Source organism: Protopterus annectens, chromosome 2.part0, assembly GCF_019279795.1.
Source record: "Protopterus annectens isolate FY-2018-M chromosome 2.part0, PAN1.0, whole genome shotgun sequence".
Classification (NCBI taxonomy): Eukaryota; Metazoa; Chordata; order Ceratodontiformes; family Protopteridae; genus Protopterus; species Protopterus annectens.
Genome location: NC_056728.1, coordinates 262,451,914 through 262,465,091, shown reverse-complemented (window position 1 = coordinate 262,465,091; position 13,178 = coordinate 262,451,914). Strand labels below are relative to the sequence as shown.

Below are 13,178 nucleotides of genomic sequence, written 5' to 3'. Positions count from 1 at the left end.
TGTTCTCGTCTTTACACTCTTTTAGATCACTGAAGTGTTCTTGTCTTTGCACTTCTTGCAGAGGAATAAAACTACTTCAGTGTGATAAATCTCAATACAACCCCATTAAAAAAATAGTGTGGAAATAAGCATAGAGAATTAAAGATCTACATTCTTGATGAACTGCTTCTGCAGTTAGGGATACAGAGTTTTAGTCTTTCCACCTCCGTTTGCCTATCATGTGAGCAAGTCACTTTACCAGTCACCGCTGAAAACAGACCCTTGTGTCCAGTGGCCTTACCTGGTTAACAAATGAACAAAATAAACAGGAACAGTAGGAGAAGTGGAGTCCAGTCTAGAAGACACTGAAGAAGATCCAGAAGCCATGTCATCTTTTCCCTTTTTATACCCATTTCATCCTTATCAGGGCTGGTGAGAAGCTGTAACTTATCCTAACAAGCAATGGGCATAAGGTGGAGAATAACAGGCCCATCATATGATGTACACACTGACACATTGGGCAAAAACTTAGAGGAAATTCAGATGCCAACCAAATCACTTGATGGCATGTTTTGGAATATGGAAAGAAACTGAAATAGCCAATTGAAACTTACACAGACAAAGGGAGGACATACTGACTGTACAGAATGCACTCCAGCTTGTAAATGAACTGTAGAAAAAAAAGCTACGAGACAGCATCATCAACCACTGCTTCATCGTCTATGCAGTGCAAAATTCTCCTACATCTTTTTGTCAAACTGAATAAAGAAATAACTCAAAATAGGCTCTATTCAAATATAGAGAATTCACCTACCACTTCCCCAAACTACAAGTGGTGAACAGACGTCTTTGCGTGGAGATAAAGACCACACTGCTGTGGAGTGTTTCACTACTCCTCCACCATGGGCATTCAGCATGTTGTAGTGAACAGAATCATGTTAGATAATCACACTGTGATTCTCTGTGATTAGGACCTATTCCAAGCTAAGGAAATAATACACCTTACTGTTGTGGTAGCACACAGAAGAAAACATACTGCAAAAATTGCAGTCAACATACAACCTACTTAATTATCACACTGTCTACCTGCCATTGTCACTTTTTTCAAGGTTTTAGACTAATCCACTATACTAAGATGGTGGGTGACTACTGTCACACACATAAGGGTGCCACAAAACATATTCTTTCTTGTATCGTATAGCATTAAGACAAAGGCACAGTCTTAATATGGAAAAAAGCTGGGGAGGGTAGAAGGAAACATACAGTGAACACAAGGTCACTTCAACCATCTACTGCTACAGTGGATTCTTTACACAATTGTACTATGATATTTCAAAGTCTCCTATCTCTACAATATTAATTGTGTAGCATTAGCACCCAGATCTGTTCAGAACTGGTGGTCAAGGACACGACATACACAAATGCTGTAGATACAGCCAATCTACTGGCTGTCAGATTCAGCAAAAACTTCTCCCTTCTGTCCCCCTCATCAGTAAATCAGGACATCCGCAGTACCTGCCCCCCTTATCTCTAGGGAAAAAACCATCACTGCCCTCTCAAAGGCAAAGAATACAACCTTCATGGGACCCGATAACATCCCAGCCTGCATCCTACATGAACTCAGGCATGAACTTGCAGCACCATTAGGCACCCTATTCAGTCAAAGCCTGAGTACTGGCTTTGTCCCAGCCGAGTGTAGGACAGCCACTGTCATCCCTTTACACAAAGGTGGAGTGTCCACCAGTCCAGGAAATTACAGACCCATCAGCCTAACTAGCCTGATCTTCAAGGCCATTGAACGGATTATCATGGACCTCATTAACAGGGACATTGGCAACCTCCAAACACTCGATCCCACACAGTTTGGCTTTGTCAAGGGGAGGTCATATCTGTTAAACCTGGTTGACTGCTTTGAGACTGTCACCAAAGCTATGGATGAAGGGAAGACGGTACACACCATCTACCTTGACCTGGCCAAAGCCTTCAACACTATTCCCCACTTGGGCATAGTAGATAAACTCTCTCAACTAGGCATCAATCCATATGTTACCAAATGGGTACCAAGCTGGCTCATTGATAGAACCCACCTAATCAAAATAGGGGAAGCCACCTTAAGCAGTAGACCTGTAATGAGTGGTGTACCCCAGGGATTGGTCTTGGGGCCTCTGTTATTCAGAATATACTTTTCTGAGGTGCATGTCAAAACCAGTGGGGTATGACAAAAAATACACCAAACCCACAGACATTGCCAACATCCTAGCTGATAGGTTCAGCGCCACCCCCCCCTACCAAAAGGGCAAATATCTATCCCAGCAGAGTGCTGCCCCCCTGACATCTCAGATGCTCAGGTAAGAGCCGACCTCTCCAAAGCAAAAAACACAGCATCAATGGTACCAGACAGTGCCCCGGGCTGTGTCCTACATGAACTCCAAGAAGAGCTAAACCCAAACATAAAACTACTGTTCAATCTCAGCCTTACTACAGGATATGTACCCAAAGAGTGGCGTACAGCAACAGTGGTCCCTCTTCACAAAGGTGGTGCCTCAACGGATCCTGGAAACTATTGCCCCATAAGCCTGACTAGCTTGGTCTGCAAAGCTATGGAAAGGACCATCGTGGACCTCATAAATAAAGATATTGGGGACCTACAGACACTGGATCCTACCCAGTTCGGCTTTGTTAAGGGCAGATCCTGCCTCTTAAACCTGGTCGATTTCTTTGAAACAGTCACTAAGGCCATTGATGAGGGGAAGGTGGTCCACACAGCCTACCTGGACCTCGCAAAAGCCTTCGATACAATACCCCACTCGGGCATTATAGATAAGCTCACCAGCTTAAATATAAACCCCTATGTCACTAGATGGGTTGCAAACTGGCTCAAGGACAGAACCCACATGGTTAGAATTGCTGGAGCCATGTCAGACTCCAAACCAGTTACAAGTGGCATCCCACAAGGCTCAGTCCTGGGACCTCTCTTGTTCGGTATATATTTCTCAGAGGTACAGGCCAACACGGAAGGACTGTGGCTGACCAAGTTCGCAAATGACTGCAAACTGGGCCATAATCGACTCTCCAGCCGACACAAGCATCCTCCAAAAGGGCCTCATAGAAACAGACAACTGGTGCCAGAGCCATGGCCTCAAGCTAAACGCCAAAAAGTGTATAGTCATCCCCTTTGGCAAAAACAAAGTGCCCACAAATTACCACATAGGTGGTAATCCATTAAGTACAGAAGAAGTAATTAGGGACCTGGGGACCCAAGTTGATAGCAATCTCTAATTTGACAACCACGTGGCCAAAGTGGTTAGAAGAACATTTTATATAGCCCACCTAATCATGAAGGGATTCGCATCTAGATCACGGGAGGTCATCGTGCCTCTTTACTCATCCCTCACCAGGCCCATAATTGAGTACAATGCCCCTTTTGGGATGTACCTTACCAGACACCTGCAGCAACTGGAAAAACCCCAAAAGTACCTCACCAAGAGGATCAAAGGGCTCAAACAGATGCCATATGCTGCCCGGTTAAAGAAACTCAAGCTCTACTCAGTGGCACACCGACTGCTCAGAGGCGATCTGTGCCTGATGTATAAAGCCATGTCCAACCCGGAATTAATGGACATGCTGCACCTCAGAAAATCCAAAACCCATCGAGCTATGCGCTCGAGAGACTTTAACCTCAGCACTGAAATAAATCGGACATGCTGGAGGGACAGATTCATAACCCAGAGGCTCTCTTCACTCTGGAATAAAATCCCAGTCCAGGTTAGGCAGAGTCCCTCACTGACTCTCTTCAAGAGGAATCTTGATGAGTGGATGGGAGATCGTAGGTTTACCCCGGATATCACTTCTGTGTCACTGTTAGACAGTGGCACAGTATACTAACCTCGAAAAAGGGCATAGCAAAATTAATTTAAAATGGGTGGCGAAAGCCAAACACACTCTGGCTAGGCTTAAAAATGCCCTAGGGCAGATAGCTTAGTATGAACCTATGAACATATGGCTGACCAAGTTTGCAGATGACTGCAAGTTGGCCACAGTCATCAATTCCCCAAGTGATGTGGACTTCCTCCAAGACAGTCTCACCCAAACAAATGACTGGTGCCAGAAACATGGCCTCAAGCTGAATGCCAAAAAATGCATCATCATCCCCTTTGGGGACAGTGACGTCCCCACATATTATCACATAAATAACGTCCTAAGTACACAATCACTAGTGAGGGATTTGGGCACCCAGGTTGATAGCAACCTGACTTTTGACCATCATGTTGCTTCCGTTGTACAGAAAGCTTTCTACATGGCTCACCTCATAAGTAAGGGTATCTCATCCAGGGACAAAGAGGTCATAAGATCCCTGTATTCTTCCCTTATAAGGCCAATTTTTCAGTACAATGCTCCCTTCAGCATGTACCTTGCGAAGCACACGCAGCAGCTGAAGAGTCCACAGGTTCCTCACCAGGAGAATCCAGGCCCTCAAACACCTACCCTACACAGATAAGCTAAAAGACCTGTCCCTCTACTCAGTTTCATACAGAGTCCTCAGAGATGACCTCTGTCTGGCATACAGAGCAACCTCAGACACAGCCTTGATGGGACTGCTGCATATCTGCAAGTCAAGCTCCACTTGAGCAACCCATACATGTGACCTCAACCTGGTCTGTGATGTCAATAGGACTTGGTGGTGGGACAGATTTGTGTCCTAGAGACTCCTCCATCTGTGGAATAGACTCCCTCTCCATGTCAAGCAGAGTACCTCATTATCCCTTTTTAAGCGCAACCTGGATAACTGGATGGGAAACAGAAAATACACCCCTGGGATTCCACCTGTGTCCCTGCTGGACAGGGGCTCTGGGTGCTGACTTGTCTAAACATGGGCTAAACTCTTGACTAGGCTTATAAGGACCTCAGGGCCAATAGCTTAGTAACATCCTATGATCCTATGCTATGTTTTAAATTCAAAGATCAAATGAAGGCTCCTATTAACACCTTTTGGACCACTGCCAAAAAGAAATCAACTCTGTTCCTATAAACAAAACCCAATTTTGCAACATTCGGAGAATGCTATGAAACATAATGCATCAAACAAGCAAAAGAAGCACTTTTGTAAAAAGCAGCTGACATGACTGTGCTTTTTACAGAATGAGCCCTGTTGCTTGAAGGAGCTGACCTGCAGTGTTATAACAAGTTATACAGTCATAACACCATAAAACAGGCTGCCCAGCCACTGGACTGTCCAGTCCATTTTTATGCAGGAGAAACAGTCAGGTTTTCTAATCTTCTGGTTTTGGTAAAGTGCATGAATGACTGGAGTAAGGATCTATTCTGTTAAGAATATATTCCCCTTGCATTCTCAGGATGAGGGGAGAAGGAAGCGGGCTGAATATAACAAATAGGTTCATAGGTGTGTACTCGGCTAATGGCCCTGGGGCCTTTACAAACCTAGCCATAGGATTATCCCGGCATAGTGCCACATGACCTTAGTTCCCAGTGCCCTTGTCGAGAAGAGCCACTGGAGTTATTTCCAGGGTGAATTTTCTGTTTCCCATCCACTCATCAAGATTTCTCTTGAACAGGGTCAGCGAGGTGCTCTGCTTGACATGTATGGGAAGTCTGTTTCATAGCATGGACAGTCTCTGGGTTATGAACCTGTCCCTCCAGCATGTTCTGTTAATTGTGGTGATGAGGTTGAGGTCTCTGGAGCATGTGGTATGGAGGGACTGGGATTTCTTTAGATGTAGCATTTCTAACAGAGCTGGGTCAGACATGGCTTTGTAAGTCAAGCAGAGATCGCCTCTAAGTAGGCGAAGTTTTTTGAGTCTGTCCATATAGGACAAGTGTTTTAAGGCCTAGGATCCTCTTTGTGAGGTACTTTTGCGACCTCTCCAGTTGTTGCAGGTGTCTAGTGAGGTACATGCCAAATGGGGCATTGTACTCGATGACTGGGCTAATGAGGGAAGAGTAGAGGGAGACAATGAGCTCTTTCTTCCTGGATACAAAACCCTTAGCAATGAGATGTGCCATATAGAAAGACTTTCTGACCACAGTGGCAATGTGGTGATCAAAACAGAGGTTGCTATCAACCTGTGTTCCGTGGACTACCATCAATGTGGTAATTCATGGGAACCAGGTTTTTCCCAAAGGGGATGACGACACATTTTTTGGCATTGAGCTTAACGCCATGGTTCTGACACCAGTTGTTGGTCACAGTGAGGCCATTCTGTAGGATGTCAACATCACTTGGGGAGTTAATAGCTCCCAACTTGCAATATTCTGCAAACTTTGTCAGCCAGAGTCCCTTCGTGTTGGCCTGGACTTCAGAGAAGTAGATACCAAACAAGAGAGGACCCAGGACCGAAACCTGTGGCACTCCACTCATGACTAGTCAGCAGTCTGACTTGTTGTCAGCTACTTTCACACTGTGGGTTCTATATGTGAGCCAGTTTGCAACCCACTTAGTGATATAGGGGTTGATGCCTAGCTTAGTGAGTTTTTCTATATTTCCTGAGTGGGGAATGGTATCAAAGGCCTTGGCCAGATCAAAGTAGGCTATATGAACCACCTTGCCTTCATCCACACCTCTGGTGACTGACTCAAAGAAGTCGACCAAGTTGAGCAGGCATGATCTACCCTTCACAAAACCAAACTGTCTAGGATCCAGAGTTTGGAGATTCCCTATATCCTTGTTTATTAGGTCCATGATGATGCGTTCCATAGCTTTGCATATCAGACTCGTCAGGCTAATGGGGGTGATAGTTCCCAGGGTCTGTAGTCGCTCCTCCTTTGTGGAGAGAGATGACTGTAGCAGTGCACCATTCGGAAGGGACAAAGCCTGAGGTGAGGCTGTGATTGAACAGGGCACACAGGTGAGGTGTCAGTTCACTCTGTAGTTCATGTAGAACACCACCAGAAATATTTTCAGTTCCCATAGAAGTTGTATTCTTGGCCTTGGACAGTGCTGTTTTAACCTGTGCAGCACTAATACTGGATGCCTGGTAATCTACTGGTGGGGGGGGGGGGTAAAGTTGGCACTGAATCTGTCGGCCATTATAATGGCAATATCTGTTGGCTTGGTATAGGAGGTACCATTGTGCAGTAGCTCAGAAAAAATCTGGGTATTGCCATGGAGATTCTTTACATAACTATAGAAGGCCTTGTGGTTGTCTTTACTATCTGCTGCAATTCTGTTTTCATACATAGCTTTACAGGATTTGATGAGGGATCTCAGCTTTTCGTTGAGGCAGATAAGGGAGTTTTTCCAGTCTTGGGACTTCACCTTATTCCGCATCAGTTTCCTCCTTCTGTTGTAGAGTTTGTTTATGGCAGGGGACCACCAGATTGGCTTCCTTTTTTTGGAGGATAGTATCTTGGTTTTATTGGGTATGGTGAGATCCATGCATTTGTGTACGTGTTCGTACAGTGCATTGGTGTATGATTCTGCGGTCACACAACTATTCTCCATTTGCATGGGTGCTGTGAAGTTAGCCACCTCTGTTTTTAGGATCCCAAAGTTAGCTTTGGAGTAGTTTTACGTGGTGGTTACCTTTGCTGGAGGAGTGGAGGGTGGGAGGGATGTGGATTTTCAAGGTGATTAGTTTATGGTCGGATATAACCATGGAGGAGCTAACTACTGGTGTAGAGCAACGGTCGCCCATGTTAGTAATGAACAGGTCAAGGATGTTGCTACCTCTAGTGGGCGTTAAGAACGAGCTGGTCCAGGGCATTGGAATTAATGAACTCCAGGAAACTTTGGGCAAGTGTATTGGTACATGAGTAGTTTATCCAGTTAATGGAGGGGTAGTTGAAGTCACCTAGTAAGAGAGCGTTAGGCTGGACCGTAATTTTCTCCAGGGTGCTTAGGAATGTGGAGTGCGAGTCTTGGGACATGGTTGGGCACCTACAGCAGGCTATGACCTGAATCTTTCTCTTACCCAATGTTAGCTGCACCTGAAGTATCTCTGATGCATTATGTTGGGCTACCAGTCTGGAGGTGTGCGCATCCTTTATAAATATGGAAACACCATTGCCTTTGGAGCTTCGGTCCAAGTTCTGTGGCCGAAAGGTGTGGAATGAGTTATAGCCTGGTAGTGCAGGGGTGCTTTCTGCTGCCTTGAACCAGGTCTCTGTTACAGCACAAATGTCGATGTTCTCCATTTTAAGGAGTGCCTCGATAGAATGCATTTTGAGATTTAGACTTCTAGCGTTGAGCAACATAACCTTCAGACTGCATTTGTTTGTAGCTCTTACAGTGGTAATTTGGTCTTTGGAACACCGCCTAAAAAAGGCACTATAGGGGTGGCAAGAGCCTTGGCTAGTATCCAGAAGCCCAGAGGTGACAGATGCAGGCCATCTTTGGCAAAGCATCGAGGTCTGCTAATCATGTCATCTCAGGGAGACAGATGCTGGATCCCCTTAGAGTGACACCAGAAACTTAGCCAATTGCTGAAATCAATCATTTTCTCCTTGTAATATGGTATAATTCTGGCTGATGGTAGGATGCTGCTCAGGGCTAGGGTCATACCCGCCTGGGCTACATAATCCGAGAACTCCTCCATGTCTCTTTTCATGTAGTCCAGGGAGGTATGTCTCAGGTCATTCACACCCACATGTACAATGACAGAGTCACATTTGTACCTGTTGTTGAGCGACCTCAGTGCGTGCATTATGTGTAGGATCCTGGCACCAGACAGGGAGCTGACTATACCTTTCTCCTTATTCAACCTAGTGAGTGGGACATCAGTGTGCCTCACTATGGAGTCACCTATGGCTAGTGTGGTGGGCATGCTGTTTTGGCTTAGGGGCTTTGGTTGAGTGGCACACTGTTTAGGAGAATTACTTCTGTCATGATTAGTGTTGTGTTGTGGTGGTCAAGTGCATTTCTGCCTTGGAGGTCTCTGCTGCTTGAGTAAATTTTTATTGAGAGCCTCCGCAAAGGTGGGTGTGTGGTTTGTGTTTTTATGTGAAGGCAGTGCTGGTGTGTGTTCCAGAGGGCTATGTGTTCCATGTGTTGTGGTGTATAAGTGTTGACTTCCTCTTGACCAGCTATTCTGGTCTTGGCTGGAGAGTGCGTGGCTTCCAATTTGGATATATAAGTGCATCTCTTGCAAGTCTGAGTGTTGGAAGGTAAGAGGAGAGGGTTGTCGATGTACATGAGGCAGTTGCTACATTGCCTCAGGATGCCCATGTTCACCAGATTAATAGGAGAGAGCACAGGGAACTGACCTTTAAACATGCCTGGAGGGGTGGGCATTGATAATAAGTTCTAGATCTGCTTCTTTGTAGAACGTTTAGTGCTGGAAGCACTTATGTGCTATAATAATTGCTACAAGAAATCTGGTAAAGTGCTAGGCTAATAAGCTAGTATAAGTGTAGGAGAGGAGAGAACTAGCAGATCTAAGAGAAAAATTGAAGAGCAGACTCTGGCACTGCTCAGAAACTTTCAAACAGTCCTGGATGCAGCAAGTCTGTACCTGGACTAGACTAGTTACAGGAAAAGCGGGAAACAAGAGCAAACGCGGGCTTTTAAACCAGAAAATTGAGAGAGATGGAAAAAAGTACAGTTTTGTACCTACCATAAATGTAGATGTTCGAGGATCCACATTGTTGCAGTCATAACATATGGGTAGTCCGCTGTCCTCGGTCGGCCCGAATACCAAAGTATAAGGCTGACGTCGGTCATGGGCGCTCAGAACTGACGTCAGAGCGTCAAGGTATTAAAGCGCATGACCGACGTCATTTCCTCAGTCTTTTCTTGCCCCAGATGTCAGAAGGCCCTAAAAATAAAGGCCACAGCCAAAAATAGAATAACTCCCTAAAACTATGTACAAAACACAGTTACAACCCAAATCATGCCACCACTCCAAACTACAGAGGGGAAGGAGGGAGGGTAAATTGGACTGCAGCAATGTGGATCCTCGAACATCTACATTTATGGTAGGTACAAAACTGTACTATGTTCTTCATCTCACATTGCTGCAGTCATAACATATGGGTAGAATCCCAAAGTAGAGGTACAGGGAGGCTGGCAAAATCATAAAGCATTGGGGGCTGCCAAAATGCCCTGTAAGATTGCAGTGGCAAATCCAGTCCTAGATTTGGAATAAAGAGGAAGATGGTAATGTTTAGAAAAAGTGTGCACTGAACTCCAAGTAGCTGCTTCCAAAATATCTTTAGTAGCTACTCCCCTTAAAAAAGCAGTAGAAGTGGCAGTAGCCCTAGTGGAGTGAGGCCGGATTCCAGCTGGAATCTCCTTACCATGATGAGGATAACCAAAAGCAATACAAAGGCCCATCCACTTAGAAATAGTTTGTTTTGAAACAGGTTTCCCCTGAGAACCCAAAGCAAAAGAAACAAACAACTGCTGAGACTGTCTGAACCCTTTAGTCTTGCTCAAATAATAACGCAACTGCCTGTGAATATCCAAAGTGTGCAAAATTTTTTCCCCTTTAGTTTGGGGATCTGCATAAAAAGTAGGCAAATGAATAGATTGGTTCAAGGCCACATTTGAAACCACTTTAGAGCATAAAAGTAGGGTTAGTACGCAGAGATACCCTGTCCTTATGAAAAATTAGGAAGGGTTCAACTGCCATTAGAGCCTGTAATTCAGAAACCCTTCTAGCAGACGTAATGGCCAACAAAAAAGCAGTCTTCCAAGACAAAAACTTTAACTCAGCTGTAGCTGCAGGTTCAAAAGGAGGTAAAGTAAGTTTTTCCAACACAAAATTGAGATCCCAAGCAGGAGTAGGAGCTCTACGTGGGGGTCTTAAGTTCTTTGCCCCTCTAAGGAACTGCTTAAACAAAGGATGAGAGAATAATGGTGGGTCACAGTCATAGTGAGCAGAAATGGCTGCAGCATGAACTTTTATAGAGGAGAAAGACAAACCCTTGTCCAATAATTCTGTAAGATATTGAAGAGAAACACTCAAATCAGGCCTGGAAACATCAAAGCTCTTTGCTTTGCTCCAAATAAAAAATCTCCTCCATTTATCAGCATAAACTTTCCTTGTACTAGGCCTCCTGGCCTCCAAAATAACATTCAAAACTTGTTGAGGAAGCTGCGACCCTCCAGGTTCTAGAACAGAATATGCCAGGCTGTGAGATGCAGGGACTGAATCCTGACATTGAGGAAATGATTGCCCTCCTGAGTCAAAAGGTGTGGAATCACAGGCAAAGGATAAGGAGGTTCCCGTATTAAACTCCTCAGCAGAGGGTACCAGTGCTGTCGAGGCCAGTCTGGAGCTATTAGAATCATGGAGGGCTTGTCTTGTCTGACCTTCAAGAGAACCTTTGGAAGAAGAGGCAGAGGAGGAAAGGCATACGGAAGATTGCTCCAACTGAATGATAGAGCATCCACTTTCCAAGCTGTGGGATGAAACATCTTTGTGCAAAACTTTGGCACCTGGAAATTTAGTGGAGAAGCGAACAGATCTATGTCTGGAATCCCCCATATCATTGTTAACTGTTGAAATACATGAGGATCCAATTTGCACTCGTGGGGATCCACTATCCATCTGCTCAAAACATCTGCTAAGGAGTTCTGTGCTCCTGGCAGAAACCTTGCTTGAAGAGTGAGTTGCAAACTGAGAGCAGTCTCCCACAAAATCATAGCTTGCCTGCAAAGAGGGTACGAATGGGTTCCCCCTTGCTTGTTGATGTACCACATGACAGTTGTGTTGTCTGTTTGAATCAACACCTGCCCTGGGAGAAGTAAATCCTTGAAAGCCATCAATGCAAACTGGACTGCTAACATTTCCTTCAAGTTGATATGTAAATGTTGAAGTCTGGCAGGCCACGTGTCTTGCACCCATTTTCCATTGAGGTGTGCTCCCCAAGCCTTGTCCGAGGCATCCGTCGTTATAATCTGACTCGCCTCTGGTCGGGTCACAGAGAGTCCCTTGTTTAGGTGACATTCCTGAGCCCACCACAAAAATTCCTTTTGAATGCAAGGTATTATCTGAATGACAGTGTCCAGATCTTGGCAGTGTTGTGTCCATACATTTTTGAGATACCATTGTAGCTTCCTCATATGCAGTTTGGCATTGGGAAGCACCAGAATACAAGATGCCATGAACCCCAAGGCTTGAAGGACTGTCCTTGCAGTCAGCCTGGACCGTAGAGACAACTGATGGAAGTAAATTGTAAGATTCTTTTGCTTGTCCGGGGTCAAAAGGCCATCTGGGAAGCTGTATTCAGTCTCACACCCAGAAAGCACATTTCCTGAGAGGGCACTAGACTGGACTTTGTTTCGTTCACAGAATACCCTAGGCACCTTAACACTGTCATAACATACTGTAGATGGTGAAGAAGCTTGTCTTGTCTTGAGCAAGAATCAGGCAATCGTCCAAATAAGGATAAATTTGTATTCCTCTTAACCTGAAAAAGGCTATCACTGGAGCCAGAACTTTTGTGAATACCCTGGGCGCAGTAAATAAGCCAAAGGGCAATGCAGAGAACTGATAATGTAAAGTCCCAGCCCGAAAACGCAGGAATCTCCTGCAACTGAGCCTGATAGGAACATGAAGATAAGCCTCTTTGAGATCCAGAGTTACCATCCAGTGATCTTTGCCCAACAGAGGCAGAAGTTGTTGCAACGTCAACATTTTGAATTTTGGAATGTCCAGATATGTGTTGAGGATAGATAAATCCAAGATTGGCCTCCAAGTGTTTCCTTTCTTTGGTACAAGAAATAGGCGAGAGTAAAATCCGAGGCCCACTTCTGACTGAGGGACCTTCTGTATAGCCCCAATGTGAAGAAGCAAAGAAATCTGTTTGTGAGCCTCTACCCTTTGCTGAGGAGGAACGTCGGGCATGCCTTTGAAAGGAGGCAATGTGTGGAAATAAAACTTGTAGCCTCGGTCTATAATGTCCAACACCCATTTGTCCTGGGTGACTAGAAACCAATTTTGCTTGAAGAGTGCCAACTTTCCTCCCAAAGGAGCTGCCAGACAGGAAGGATCTGGCAGCTGGAGATGCAGGTCATTGGGCCTGTTTACGAAAGGACTGGCCCCTGCCCTCACCTGTAGATTGTGCTGGTGAACTCCACGGCCTAGGCCTAAAAGAACTCTGTGCATGAGCTCTGCCCCTACCACGCCTAGATCTAACCCTAGACTGAGAATCAGAAGAAGGGTAAGACCAACCCTTAGCAGGCCAGTTCCTGCTAAACTTAGGGGGCTGCACCTGCAAAAAATCCTTAACAGTCTGCA

General features: G+C 45.2%; 1 protein-coding gene across 4 annotated transcripts in view; it reads right to left on the bottom strand.

Moving 5' to 3' along the window:
- Window positions 1-13,178, bottom strand: part of SRFBP1 (serum response factor binding protein 1) — a 1,736,845-nt gene that overhangs the window by 454,256 nt on the left and 1,269,411 nt on the right. The gene's annotated exons all lie outside the window — the stretch shown is intronic.